This window comes from Arachis hypogaea, chromosome 18, assembly GCF_003086295.3.
Source record: "Arachis hypogaea cultivar Tifrunner chromosome 18, arahy.Tifrunner.gnm2.J5K5, whole genome shotgun sequence".
NCBI lineage: Eukaryota > Viridiplantae > Streptophyta > Magnoliopsida > Fabales > Fabaceae > Arachis > Arachis hypogaea.
In genome coordinates this window covers 104,724,366-104,738,424 of record NC_092053.1, presented here as the reverse complement: position 1 = coordinate 104,738,424, position 14,059 = coordinate 104,724,366, and the positions used below count along the sequence as shown (strand labels likewise).

Here is a 14,059-nt window from a genome sequence, read left to right as displayed (position 1 = left end):
CTATCCACAGCCATGAATGATGTTACCCAATGGTTTGAAGCCTTTCCACAAGGAAGCATTATCGGATGGGAAGAACTGATGAATGGACTCCTAGTCAAATTTAACCCATCACAAGGAGTTGTTAAGCAAGAGGCAGAAGTGCATCCCTTGGAGAAAGAAATTGAAAGTGCTCGTGCAGTAATAAGCCAAAACAAGCAGATGCATCAGCAGACTCTACAACAATTAGATATGATGGCTAAAAAAATCATTGAGTTGAGACATGCTGTAGTACATACATACAACCTGACTCAAAGCTCGTATGGGTGTAATCAAGCTGAACAAAGCTCTGGGGCCATTAACCGAGAGCAACAAAGCTATGAGCAACTACAAGCTCCAAGCAATCACTCTAGCATGCTCCAGAACAGGCCTCAGAATGATGTGTACAATCCACCTTGGAGAACTCACTCTAATGGGAGGGGGGTTGAGAACCAAAACCAAAGACCAAGGAACTTCAACTACAACAACCATTTCCCAAACTTGCAAAAACCATACTGCCCACCCTTCCAACCTCAGATACCTCACAACCAACAACCGTCACAACACTATCATAGGACCACCAATTTGGAGATCTTAATAGAGAAAATGATGGAACACCAAGAAATAACAAACAAAAACCAGGAAGCCTCATTGAAGATCCTGGAGAGTCAGATTGGGCAGCTCTCCAAGCAAATTTCTATTGAGAGATCTTTAAGCTCACTGCCCAGTGACACAATCTCAAATTTGCAACAACATCACCACACCATCTCACAGAATTCTCAAAGGATTTCCAATCTAGAAAGTGGAGTAGAGAGAATGATGACACATCTAAAAAGGATGAACAAACACTATGAGGACCTACTCGGGGGAATTGAGAAGCAAATAGAACAATTAGCCAAAAACCTCACAGAAACAAGTAAGAAGGAAGCAAAGCCTCACTTAGTTGGACAATGGGACAAGGAGAAGAAGGCTCAGAATCTGAAATAAGCAAGCACAGAGGATGTCAAGCTAGTGACATTAAAAGAGCGCTTGTTGGGAGGCAACCCAACCTGAGGTAGTTTTCTGTTCATAATTATTTTAATAAAAAGGTTAATTAGTTTATCTACTTTGCAAAGAAGCTAAGTTTGGTGTCACACACCAAAACAATTTAAAGGAGAATGCAGGATTCTAAGTTTGGTGTTTCACCAAAATCCCATTATAAAACACATTCTCACTCTCTGCATAATGATGGCTTCAAGCATGATGGATGAACTAGTTAACTATTCTGCAGTTTCCTAGTTTTCAGTTTTGTCATTTTTGAAAAAGAAAAAGAGTTTTACACATGGTTAATCCGATGCATTGGCAAGGTACTAAGTTTGGTGTTCCCACACCAAAGTAAGTTCAAAAAGCCCACAAATAAATCATGCAGATTAACCATTGTTTCCAAGTGCTTGGGGAACAAGCAACTTTCAATATCATTGCAGAGGTCCATACAAGCTGTTGGAAGGATTAAAGCATCATCAACCAAAGAAACAAAAGATGAATCTAGAGGACAGCAATGATGATGATGAGAAGAAAGAAAGCAAGTGAACTCCAACAGGTTGTATTGTTAAGTGATTGTTTTACATCAAATATTGCTGTGATTGAAAGTTGGATTGTATCCTGATCTGCCCTGCCTATCTGCATAGCATTATTACCCCTGCCTGCATAGCATAGTCTTTCTTTATAATTCAATAAGCAAGATGTTTGATCACTCACAACATTCTCATCTTCAAAACTTGTTTGCACTCAATTTCCAAGAAATGCATCACATGAAAGTTCTTTGAAAAGAAGAATTGAGGAATTAAACAATTTTGAGGCAAGCAAAAGATTAGGAGAAGTGGTGGTTCTAGTTGTATGATTATGTATTGAGGTTGCATGCTTGTGAAAACTTGCATGGGAGCTCATAGGCGGGACATGAAGTTCAAAGAAGTATTGTGGGGATTCTCAAAAATCTATTGATCCGAGAAGCAGCAAACAAAACAAAAGAAAGAAAAGAAAGTACAAAAACAAAAAGAACATGGTCCAAGGCTCTGAGCATCAATTACTAGGCAGAAAAGAAAGAAGAAACAAAAACTCAAAGAGTTGTTATCCTAGTAAATGCTTGTGGTTGAAGTGTGTCAAGGAAAGAGGCTTGAGCAAGTAAATCCTTAGGGGTGCTTTAACACCTAATACCTTAAAACCAACTGGTTTAGGAGTATTGATTGAAAGCTTATCTAAAGAGCCGCCTTAAGACATGATACTTAGAGTCGAGGCCAAAGCACAGAAACTATAAGCTGCTTCAAGGTGATTACATATAAAGAGATCTCCATGGTACCATTTGGATGAAAATCCTAAGACCTACGACTCCCAATATGTAAGGACTAGTGAGCACTGAAGCCCTTGCATGAGCATATGATTTAGAGTTCACCCCACTGATACTTGGTCACTTCACTCACTGCACTTTACAAGCATTCCTCAATCCATCTTAATTTAAAGAACCTTGGAGCATAAATTTATTTCTTGCTTGGGGACAAGCAAGCTTTAAGTTTGGTGTTGTGATGACAAGTCATCTTAGCCCATTTTAGCTAGTCTTTTTCTTTTGTTTTCATTAGAATTATGCACTTTCTTGAGCTACAAGCAAGCTAATTGAGTAGATTTTCATGTTTCCCTTGATTGAACCAACCATATATGAATTCATGCCATTTCATGAGGTTTTGTGCTATATTTGTTGCATATTGTGAAAGATTGAATATCTCATGATTTTGAGCATAGCTTTGATGAGTTTGGTTGGTTTATGATAGGTGAAGAAAGCTTGGAGAAAGGTTGAAGCAAAGAGGAATGGCTAGGAGTGAAGAGAGGACAAGGGAATAAGTGAAAATTGAACCGGGTTGCATGAAGTTAGCCCCAACGTTAGCCCCCTAACTTGGAGGCTAACGTTGGGCATGAAAATCACTCCCTGGGCTCCCACGTTTGAGCCAACGTTAGCCCCCTAACTTGGAGGCTAACGTTGGCACATGACATTGCAAAGAGGTGGCCAACGTTAGCTCCAACGTTAGCCCCCTAACTTGGAGGCTAACGTTGGAACTTGAGAGTTTCTCCCCTGGGCACCAACGTTTGCGCCAACGTTAGCCCCCTAACTTGGAGGCTAACGTTGGCACTTAAATTTCAAAGGGGGAAGGCCAACGTTTGCGCCAATGTTAGCCCCCTAACTTGGAGGCTAACGTTGGCACCACTAGCATATAAGGAAGGCCAACGTTAGGGTCAAAGTTAGACCCCTAACATTGGCACCAACGTCCAAACCAGGGAATTTAGCTTGCTGATATGAAAAGTTAGGGTCAAAGTTAGACCCCTAACTTTGGCCCTAACGTTGAAACCAGCTTAGCCAACTTCAAAAACCGGTTCAATTGGTTCACTTCGGTTCTTCTTCAAACTTCAAGAGCAATCAACCAAGGCCTCTTTCAACCCAATTCCACCAAGAACAAAGGCCCAACTCAAGGCTTGAAGATCATTTTGGAAAGTGTATAAATAGGATAGAATTCAAGTTATTAGAAGAGCTTTCCTTTTGGAATTTTCATAATAGTTTTTGGAGAGCTTTTGAACTTGAGTGAACTTTAATTTCTTTGCTTTCATTGCTTTCATTTTCCATTTACTTTTGTCTTGGATCTTGGATTGGAGAATTGAAGAAATTCTGTTTCAATCTCAATCTTGGATCTCTCTGTTTATTTACTGCTTAATTGAATTCCATTTCCGGTTCATTGTTCATCATCTCTTTTCTTTGCAATTTACAATTTCCTTGCTATTGTTCTTGTTGGATCTAGGAAGGCATTGAGATCTAGACTTGGTTTTCTAGTCTCTGGGTCCTGAGATCTGAATTTCTCATTTCAATTCTCTGTTTATTGCTTTTTCTGTTAATTTACTTTACTGCTTCAAGATCCGGTTCAATCCCAATTCCCTTTCCCTCTTCTGTTTGATGCAATTTAATTTTTCCTTGTTTAAATTCTGCAAATCCATTCCCCAATTCCCTTTACATTTCAAGCAATTTATATTCCTTGCACTTTAAGATTCCGCAATTTACATTTCTTGCACTTTAAGTTTCAGCCATTTAATTTCTTGTTCTTTAAGTTTCAGCAATTTATTTCTTGTTCTCTTTACTTCAATGCAATTTACATTCTGCAAGTCACACAATCATCAACCAAATCTTGATTCGCTTGACTAAATCAACCACTAAACTAAAATTGCTCAATCCTTCAATCCCTGTGGGATCGACCTCACTCCCGTGAGTTTTTATTACTTGATACGACCCGGTACACTTGCCGGTTGGATTGTGATGTTTATTGAGAGATTCGTTTCTCACCAAAATATCTCATCAATGGTATGTTCACATGCAGAGATGCAAACAAGTCTAGGAACCTTGAGTATATTCTTTTTCCCACAGCACCATTGAGCAGTTGAGGGAAGGGTGCATAGAGCTTCAGCAGCTCTTGTTGTGAGATTTCTGGTTCTTGGTGATCTTTATCCTCCTCCTTTGTTGAGTTGTCTTCAGGTTGTTCGAAAAGTGTATTTTGCTTGTCTTTAGCCTCTTGATCACTTGTAGTGACCATTTTGCAATCTTCCCATCTTACTTTCTTTGCTTCTCCTTTGGGGTTTTTCTCCGTGTCACTTGGGAAGCTATCAGTAGGTTTGGGAATTTTCTCAGCTAAATATCCCACTTGGAATTCCAGCTTCCTAATGGTCTCTCCCTGGTTCTTGATATTGGCTCGCACCTCCTCCTTGAACACCTTATTTTCTTGAATCTCTTGGCATATTCCTTCAAGTAAGGCTTCAATCTTAGAGAGCTTGTCATCAATTGATGAGTGATTCGGAGCAGATGTGCTGTTTTGGTTTTGATAAGCGTGTGGAGAAGTGTTATTGTGGGGGTATTGAGATGTCCTCTGTGTGAATTGCTGGTGAGCTGCATTATTGTTGGAGTTGTAACGTCTCTGGTCTTGGTTTTGATCTTGCTCACTTCCCCACCCAAAGTTTGGGTGGTTTCTCCATCCAGGGTTGTAGGTCTTGGAGTATGGATCATAGTTTTTCCTTGGTGAATTTCCAATGTAGTTGGCTTGCTCCTGACTACCCTCTGCTTCTTCATGCACTCCTTCTTGTGTTGTTGATGAAGTGGAGATTGCTGCTACTTGGTTCATCTCCATCTTCTTGGTGAGGTCAGCCAGCTGCTAGGTAATGAGCTTATTTTGGGCCAACAGAGCATCTACATTGTTTAGCTCCATTACTCCTCTTGTGTTCCCTCTTTCGGAAGCATAGAAGTAGTCGTTCTCTGCTACTGTTTCAATAACATCTATGGCTTCCTCAATGGTCGTCTTTTTGTTCAAAGATCCTCCAGATGAATGGTCTACGGCCTTCTTTGACTCATAAGAGAGCCCTTCATAGAAAATGTGCAGCTGCACCCATTCGTTGAACATGTCAGGTGGACACCTCCTTGTTAGGTCTTTAAACCTCTCACATGCTTCATATAGAGTCTCACCATCTTGTTGCTTGAAAGTTTGGACCTCAACTCTCAGCCTATTGATTCGTTGAGGAGGGTAAAATCTTGCTAAGAATTTGTTCACCACGTCTTCCCATGTTGTCAAGCTTTCCCTTGGGAAAGATTCCAGCCACTTGGCTGCTTTGTCCCTAAGTGAGAATGGAAACAAGAGCAGTCTATAGGTATCAGGATGAACACCATTAGACTTCACTGTGTCACATATTCTCAGGAAGGTGGTTAAATGTTGATTGGGGTCTTCTTGAACACCTCCTCCAAACGAACAGTTGTTCTGAACAAGGGTGATGACCTGTGGTTTAAGTTCAAAGTTGTTGGCATGGATTGTTGGCTTTTGGATGCTACTTCCACAGTTGCCTGGGTTTGGATTGATGTAAGAGCCCAAGACTCTTCTATCCTCCCCAGCATGATTTGCTCTACCTCCTCCCCCATGGTTGTGATCCTCTTCTTCATGATGGTTTTCCATGTTGTCTTCCATGTTTGGTTCAACGAATTCCTCTTCTTCCTCAGCACCAACCATTTTCTTTCCTCTTGCCTCCCTCCTTAATCTAAGGAAGGTCCTCTCAGGTTCAGAATTGAAGGAAGTTGAAGCCCCGCTTCTTCTCCCTGTCATACAACCAACAAGCGCAAGCAAGAAAAAATAGGTGCAGAAAGTATTTGTGTCAGAATTACTGTTAGTTGTGGGTGATGCAATATATCAAACAGTTAGTGGGTTAGCAAACAGAATTGAAAATAACAAAGAAAAACAAAAGAGTAGAGGGGGAAGGGAAGAAGTTTAACTAAAACAAAAAGTAAATCACTCAAATAGAAAATGAAATTCACAAAATAAAAATGCTCAATCTAGTGATCTTCCAATTTAATCATTGTTGATGCAAAATCAATCCCCGGCAACGGCGCCATAAACTTGATGCGCGGAAAACTTGTCTCTCAACAAATCTCCCTTCGGCAAGTAAAAACTCACAATAGAGTGAGGTCGAATCCCACAGGGATTGATTGATCAAGCAACTTTAATTAGAAGAATGTTCTAGTTGAGCGAATCCAGAATTTGGGTTGAGAGTTGCAGAAAATAAAATGGCGGAAATGTAAATAACAGAAAAGTAAATGCTAGAATTAAAGGACTGGAAGTAAATGACTGAAAATAAATTGCAGAATTGTAAATGGGAAAGGGGGATTTGCTCATAAAAGTAAATGGCAGAAATTAAAGAGAATGGGTAAGATCAGAGATGGGGAGTTCATTGGGCTTAGGAGATGTTGCAATTCTCCAGATCAAGTTCATTTTCATCTCTTCCTCAATCAATGCACTCATTGATCTCCTTGGCAATCTTAAGTGATTGAATTACAATTTCTTGCAATTCAATCTCTCAAATCTTAATCAATAGCCAATTCCTTGGTCAATTGCTCATGAGAAGAGATGAAGTTTGGTCACTGATTATACCACATGCATTTCCCAAATCAAATATTGAGAGGGTTATAGTCACATACCCATCCAAACCCAATTTGGTCCAGCATGAGAAAGCATTTCTAGCTTGATCTCTTCATTCCTCTTTCAAGGTTCAAAAGAGATCCAAGTTTGAATAGCTTCTCTTCCAAGATAACTACTCAATGGGATGAAGATCGAAAGCTTTCAAGTAAAATCAAGAGAAAAGATAGAAGAAGAATAATGAAAATTAGTATTGATCCATCAAATTACAACAGAGCTTCCTAACCCAATGAGAGGGGTTTAGTTGTTCATAGCTCTAGAAAATGAAAATAAAAATGGAGAATACATCATAGAACTAGAAATTGCAGAGAAAGTAAAATACAGAGAGTAATCCCCTTTCTTCAGCTTCCAGAACTCCTTTCTCAATTCAAAGCTACTCCTATATATACTACTCTTCTCAGCTTCTAGTTTGCTCTTCAAGTCTTGGGCCTTTGGATCTTGAGTTTGAAGCAGTTCTTTTCTTCATTTGGGCTTGGCTTTACTTGCAGAGAGAAAGTGCTAAGTGGGCAGAGACTTTAGCTCAGGGCGTTAGGGGTGTTAACATTTAGTGAAAGTATAAGTTCGAGAACGTTAGTGGCACTTAACATTTTCACTAACGTTCCAATGTACCCCTTTGCCCCACGTTAGAGCCCACGTTAACTAGGTTAACGTGGTTTCTAATGTGGCCTTGCCAACCTTCGAGAACGTTAGTGACACTCAACATTGTCACTAACGTTCCAGTGTGCCCCTTTTCGCTTCACGTTAAAGCCCACGTTAACTAGGTTAACGTGGCTTCTAACGTGGCTTTTGCCAAACTTCGAGAACGTTAGTGACACTCAACATTGTCACTAACGTTCTAGTGTGCCCCTAGATCTCACGTTAGAGTCCACGTTAGCTAGGTTAACGTGGCTTCTAACGTGGCCATTCTTAGCCATCCCAACGTTAGTGACAATGTTGAGTGTCACTAACGTTGGCTCATCATTCATTCCTCATCGTTAGCTTCCACGTTAACTAAGTTAACGTGGAAGTTAACGTGGCTCCTTGGGGGGGGGGGTTGTGTGGTTGCTTCCAACGTTAGTGACAATGTTGAGTGTCACTAACGTTGTCGACAACTCTCACTTCTTACGTTAGCTCCCACATTAACCAAGTTAACGTGGGAGTTAATGTGGTGTGTTGCATCCTTAGGCCAACGTTAGTGACAATGTTGAATGTCACTAACGTTGGCTCCTCTTCCCCCTTTAATGTTAGAGGCCACGTTAACTAGGTTAACGTGGGCTCTAACGTGGCCACTCATGAGTGTTTGCCAACGTTAGTGACAATGTTAAGTGTCACTAACGTTGGCTCAACTTCCCTTCTCCACGTTAGAGTTCACGTTAACTTAGTTAACGTGACTCTTAACGTGGGCAATGATGGCTTTGAGAGTGTTATTGGCAATTACTTTTCTCATTATCCTTGCAAGTTACCTCCCTTTCCTTGCTTCCTTTGGTCCTGAAATCAAGCAATAGAGTGCATCAAAGTTCTAGTCCAAGTCATGGGCAATGCAACCTACAATTTGTCACTAAACTTATGCAAAATCCTCATGAAATAATGTAAAATGCACAATGTATGCTTGAATCAAGGTGTAAGTGAATATCTACCCAAAACTAGCTTATTTCCTAAGGAAATGCATGAAACTAACCTAAAAACAGTAAAGAAAAGGTCAGTGAAACTGGCCAAGATGCCCTGGCATCACTTCACCATGCCTACCTCTAACTTTTATGGCAGAAGCATTGTTGTACCAGCCAATGGAGCTAACAATTTTGAGCTTAAGCCTCAGTTAGTCTCTCTTCTACAGTAGAACTGCAAATTCCATGGACTTCCAATGGAAGATCCACATCAATTCTTAGCAAAATTCTTACAGATCTATGATACTGTAAAGACTAATGGAGTTGATCCTAAAGTCTATAAGCTGATGCTATTTCCCTTTGCTTTAAGAGACAAAGCTAAGTTCTGGTTGGATGCCCAACCTAGAGAGAGTCTTGACTTTTGGGAAAAGCTTGTAAATGCTTTTCTAGCTAAGTTCTTTCCTCCTCAAAGGATGAGCAAGATTAAAGTGGAAGTTCAAACTTTCAGACAAAGAGAAGGTGAATCCCTCTATGAAGCTTGGGAAAGATACAAGCAACTGATCATGAGATGTTCTCCTGACATGCTCTCATAATAGTCCCTCATAGGCGTGTTCTATGATGGCTTGTCTGAGATATTCAAGATTTTATTAGATAGCTCTGCAGGTAGATCTCTCTAGTTGAAGAAAACACCTGCAGAAGTAAGAAAACTCATTGAAATGGTTGCTAACAACCAGTTTATGTACATTTCTAAAAGAAATCCTGTAAACCATGGAATCTCTCAGAAGAAAGGAGTTCATGAAGTTGAGACTCTAAATGCCATCCTGGCTCAGAATAAGATCTTGACCCAACAGGTCAACATGATCTCTCAACATCTGACTGGGATGCAAACTGTAGCTGGTAGTAATCAGGAAGCTTCTCTTGAAGATGAAGCTTATGATCCTGATCAACCCACCATGGAGGAGGTGAATTACATGGGAGAGCCCTATGAAAAGACTTACAACCCTTCATGGAGGAGTCATCCTAACCTCTCATGGAAGGATCAACAGAAACCTTAGCAATGTTTCAATAACAACCAAGGTGGAAGGAACCAGAATAAGTTCAATAATAGACCACCATTCTCATCTTCTCAAGGAAATATGGAGACCTCTAACCAGAGCCTTTCTAACTTAGGCATTCTTGTCTCCAGCCTCACTAATACCACCCATAGTTTCATTAATGAAACAAAGTCCTCCATTAGAAACTTGGAGGTACAGGTTGGTCAACTAAGCAAGAGGATCCCTGAGACTCCTCCAGACATTCTTCCCATTAATACTGAGGTTAATCCTAGAGAAGAGTGCAAGTCCATAACCATGAAGGTTGAGGCCAAAACAGAGGAGATTGGGAAAGCGTTTAACGCCAGTGAAGAAGCCTTCACTGGGCATTCAACGCCCACAATGGCAGCAAGCCTGGCATTAAACGCCAGTGAGGAAGCCCTCACTGGGCGTTTAACGCCCATCCTGGCAGAAAAGCTGGCATTGAACGCTAGCCAGGGAGCACTGGCTGGGCGTTCAAAGCCCAAACAGGAAGACTTTCTGGCGTTGAACGCCAACGAGGAACCCTTCACTGGGCGTTCAACGCCCAACCAGGCAGCCATTCTGGCGCTGAACGCCAGTGAGGAACCCCTCACTAGGTGTTCAACGCCCACTCACTCAGGGAAGCTGGCGTTGAATGCCATCAAGGACATCCCTGCTGGGCATTCAACACCCAGAATGCTAGAGGGATTGGCGTTTAACACCAGTCAGGGTGGACAGCAAGGGCGTTCAATGCCCAATAAGCTGACAGAGCTAGCGTTGAACGCCAACCAAAGCACACCCTCTGAGTGCCTAAATCTCACTCAAGAACCCTCTAGCCCAGAACCAAAGGAAACCATAAAGACAACTGAGGTTCCTTTGAATGCACTTCTACAGTGCATAAGTTCTGATGACTACTCATCCTCTAGTGAGGATGAAGACACTAGGGAAGAGCAAGTTGCTCGTTTCCTAGGAGCTCTAATGAAGCTGAATATCAAGTTATTTAGTATAAAGCCTCTGGAGGAAGAACCTCCACTACTCACCAAAGAACTCCATGCTTTGATTCAGCAAGAGCTACCTCAGAAGCTTCCAGATCCTGGACGCTTTCTGATTCCTTGTACCATAGGCACTATGACCTTTGAAAAGGCTCTGTGTGACCTAGGGTCAAGCATTAAACTCATGCCACTCTCAGTAAAGGACAAGTTGGGAATCCTTGAGGTATAACCTGCACACATCTCACTAGAGATGGCAGACAAGACCATGAAGAAGCCATATGGCTTAGTAGAGGATGTCTTGGTTAAGGTTGAAAAATACTACATCCTTGCAAACTTCATTGTCTTGGACATTGGAGAGGATGAGGATGACTATGTCATCCTTGGAAGACTCTTCTTAGCTACTGCAAAAGCCTTGATTAATGTAGCTAAGGGAGAAATGGTTTTCCAATTAGGAGAGGACTACATCTTATTCAATATGTCTAATCCTAATTTTTCCTCTAATAATAAAGAGACAACTATGCAACACCTAGTGTGCCAACCCTCTTTTTCTATGCAGAGCTTTACAGAGCCCCAGACATCAATTCTAAGTTTAGTGTTGGGAAGCCCTCAACAAGCTCTAAGCACAATGGTACTAAGAAGAAAGTACTTAAAGGCTGGAAGGACAAGAAAGTTCCTACTGAAGGCCTTTCACCTGGCATGAGATTTGTCTTCACTAAGAATCCAGTCCTACCACATACAGTGAGTCGTGTCCTATCTCTAGAGCATGTAGAGCTCATTCATGAGGATAGGATGAAAATTCACTGTCAGGGGTGAAAATCTGAGCCCATACTCTCCTCCATAAGGAGCTAAAGGTCAAGCTAGTGACTTTAAAAGAGCGCTTGTTGGGAGGCAACCCAACTTTACTCAACTGCATTTATTTCATTTATCTTTCAGTTGTTAGAGTCATGATCATGTACATCAGTCAAGAGACAGAAGTCACAGCAATGAAAACAGAGCACTCTGGATGGAGTGTCAAAGTTGAACGCATGTGAGGAAGCCCTTACTGGGTGTTCAACGCCCCAAGAAGGGAGCATTGCTGGCATTGAACGCCAGCTAGGGAGCAATCCCTGTGCGTTCAAACGCCAGTGCAAGAGAGTAGGGAATCTAAAATTTCCTAGCAGAACCTGTGGATCCCACAGCATCTTCACCTACCCCATCCACCCCACCTACTTTCACAGTTCCCTATACACACTTCACCATAAACCCTATCCCAATCAAATCCATACCACTTCCCCACATTTGTCATAATTCCCACCTACCCCCACCCACTTCAAAATCAAAGTTCCCGCCCAAAAAACCATCCTATGGCCAAACCCTAACACTACCCACTCCTATAAATAACCCTTTCTATCACTATTCATACACACACCTCTCATACACTAAAACACCCACAAAATCGAGCCCTCTCTCTCCCTCTCCCTCTTTCTATTTTCTTCTTCTTCTACTCCAATCTTCTTCTTACTTTAATTTTTGCTCGAGGACGAGCATAGTTTTAAGTTTGGTGTTGGAAAAGCATAGCTCTTTCTCTTTCTATTACCATTCATAGCACCCAAGGTTGGAGACTTGATAGACGGCCAATTGGATATGGGTTAGGAATTCGATTATAAAAAAAATGGAATTGGCGTTGTGAGTATAGTCCTAACCCAACAAATTGACCATCAATCAAATGTTATCACAATTCAAACCAAATATATTAACCGAGAGTATTTAGCTCCCGGGTCGTCTTCCCTAGGAGTTGTAATTAAGTGTAAAATTATTGGCTATGAAGGAGAGAGCATGGAAAATTGGGAATGAAAGCAAGAAAGCAAGAAATGTAAATAGCAAGAAAGTAAATGAGCATGCAAGGAATGTAAATGGAAACTCTTGGCAAGAAGTGGATAATCTAGCTTTTCTATCCTAGTTATTGACCACAAACATGGCAATTATGTGGAATCAATCAAAATCATTCAATCCTTGTTGAGAATTAGTCAAAAGACGTAATTGATCTCAATCCATAAGTCCTAGTCAACTCACTAATTACTTAGTGAAAGACTAGCGTCAATGGAATCCAAACCAATTAACTATTCTCACACAATGCAGAATGGACATCCACAACTCAATTCCACCTAAACACCCAATTTCTCAACCAAGAGTGTGAAACAAAACATGCAAGAAATTAAACATCAAAGTGACAAATATGCAAGGAATTAAAAGTCAAAACAATAAAAGTCAAAGCAATAAAATGCAAGGAAAGGAAACTTAAAGTGCAAGAAAACCTCTTGACAAGAAATTGAGAGCTAAGGTTACCTATCCCAGCCATTGACCACAAACATATGATGATTATGAAGAGTTAATCCTACTTAGTCAACCTTACATCGAAGATAAGTCAAATAGGCATAGTTAATTTCAATCCCTAAGTCCTATGTCAACACTAAGGGGTCATATAGAGTCAAGGGAAATCAAATCAACTAACTACTCTAATATATCAAACAAGAATGGACATCAATAACTCAAGGATCACCAAAGTCATCAATTTCAAGCCAAGAGTGGAGAAAAACTAAGTAAAAACTAAGCCAAGTATTTTATCAATTGCAATAGAATAAATTCTATAACTACCAAAGCAAGAAAATAGCAATAACAATTAAAGAAAGCAATAAATGACATGAAAACATAAATTTGCATTAATTGGAATTAAAATAACAAAAGTGTTCATAACATGAAAATTGACATAAAAGAGAAAATAACAAAAGAGATGAAGAAGATAAAGACAGTAAAGCATAGAAACATAAATGAAACTACACTAAAATAAGAATTAAAGTGTTGAAATTAAAAGAAAATTAAGCTAAAAATCCTAATTCTAGAGAGAGAGGGAGCTTCTCTCTCTAGAGAACTACCTAAAACATGATAAAAGCTAACCCTAATTGCCCCCTTGTTTCCACTTGAATTGGGGTTGAAATAGCTTCAGAAATGAGTTGGATTGGGTTTTGGAGGCCCAGAATTCGCCCCCAGCGATTTGCAATTAATGAGTTGACATAACTCGGGTCACGTGTACGCATGGGTTACGCGTACGCGTCGTTTGTGCAAAAATCCATCCACACATACGCGTGGGTCACGCGTACGCGTTGCTCGCAAATCTTCGTTGTGCGTACGCACACATGCTGAAACTTCCAAACTCCATTTTTTCATGGTTTCTCCCCTTTTGTATGCTCTTTCCTCACTTCTTCAACCCATGCTTGCCTTGGAAATCTGAAATCACTTAGCAAACACATCAAGGCATCATACGGAGTTAAAGTGGATAAAATCTAGCAATTATAAGGTCTAAAAAGCATATTTTTACTTTCAAGCACAATTTAGGACGAAATCATGAAACTATGCTATTTCAA

General features: G+C 40.6%; 1 non-coding gene across 1 annotated transcript; it reads left to right on the top strand.

Annotated features, from left to right (window-relative positions):
• The first annotated feature begins 5,472 nt into the window (after positions 1-5,472).
• LOC112774018 (small nucleolar RNA R71) lies at positions 5,473-5,576 on the top strand. Its single transcript, XR_003188532.1, has one exon. It is a non-coding gene; the product is annotated as a small nucleolar RNA R71 (small nucleolar RNA).
• The last annotated feature ends 8,483 nt before the right edge of the window (positions 5,577-14,059 follow it).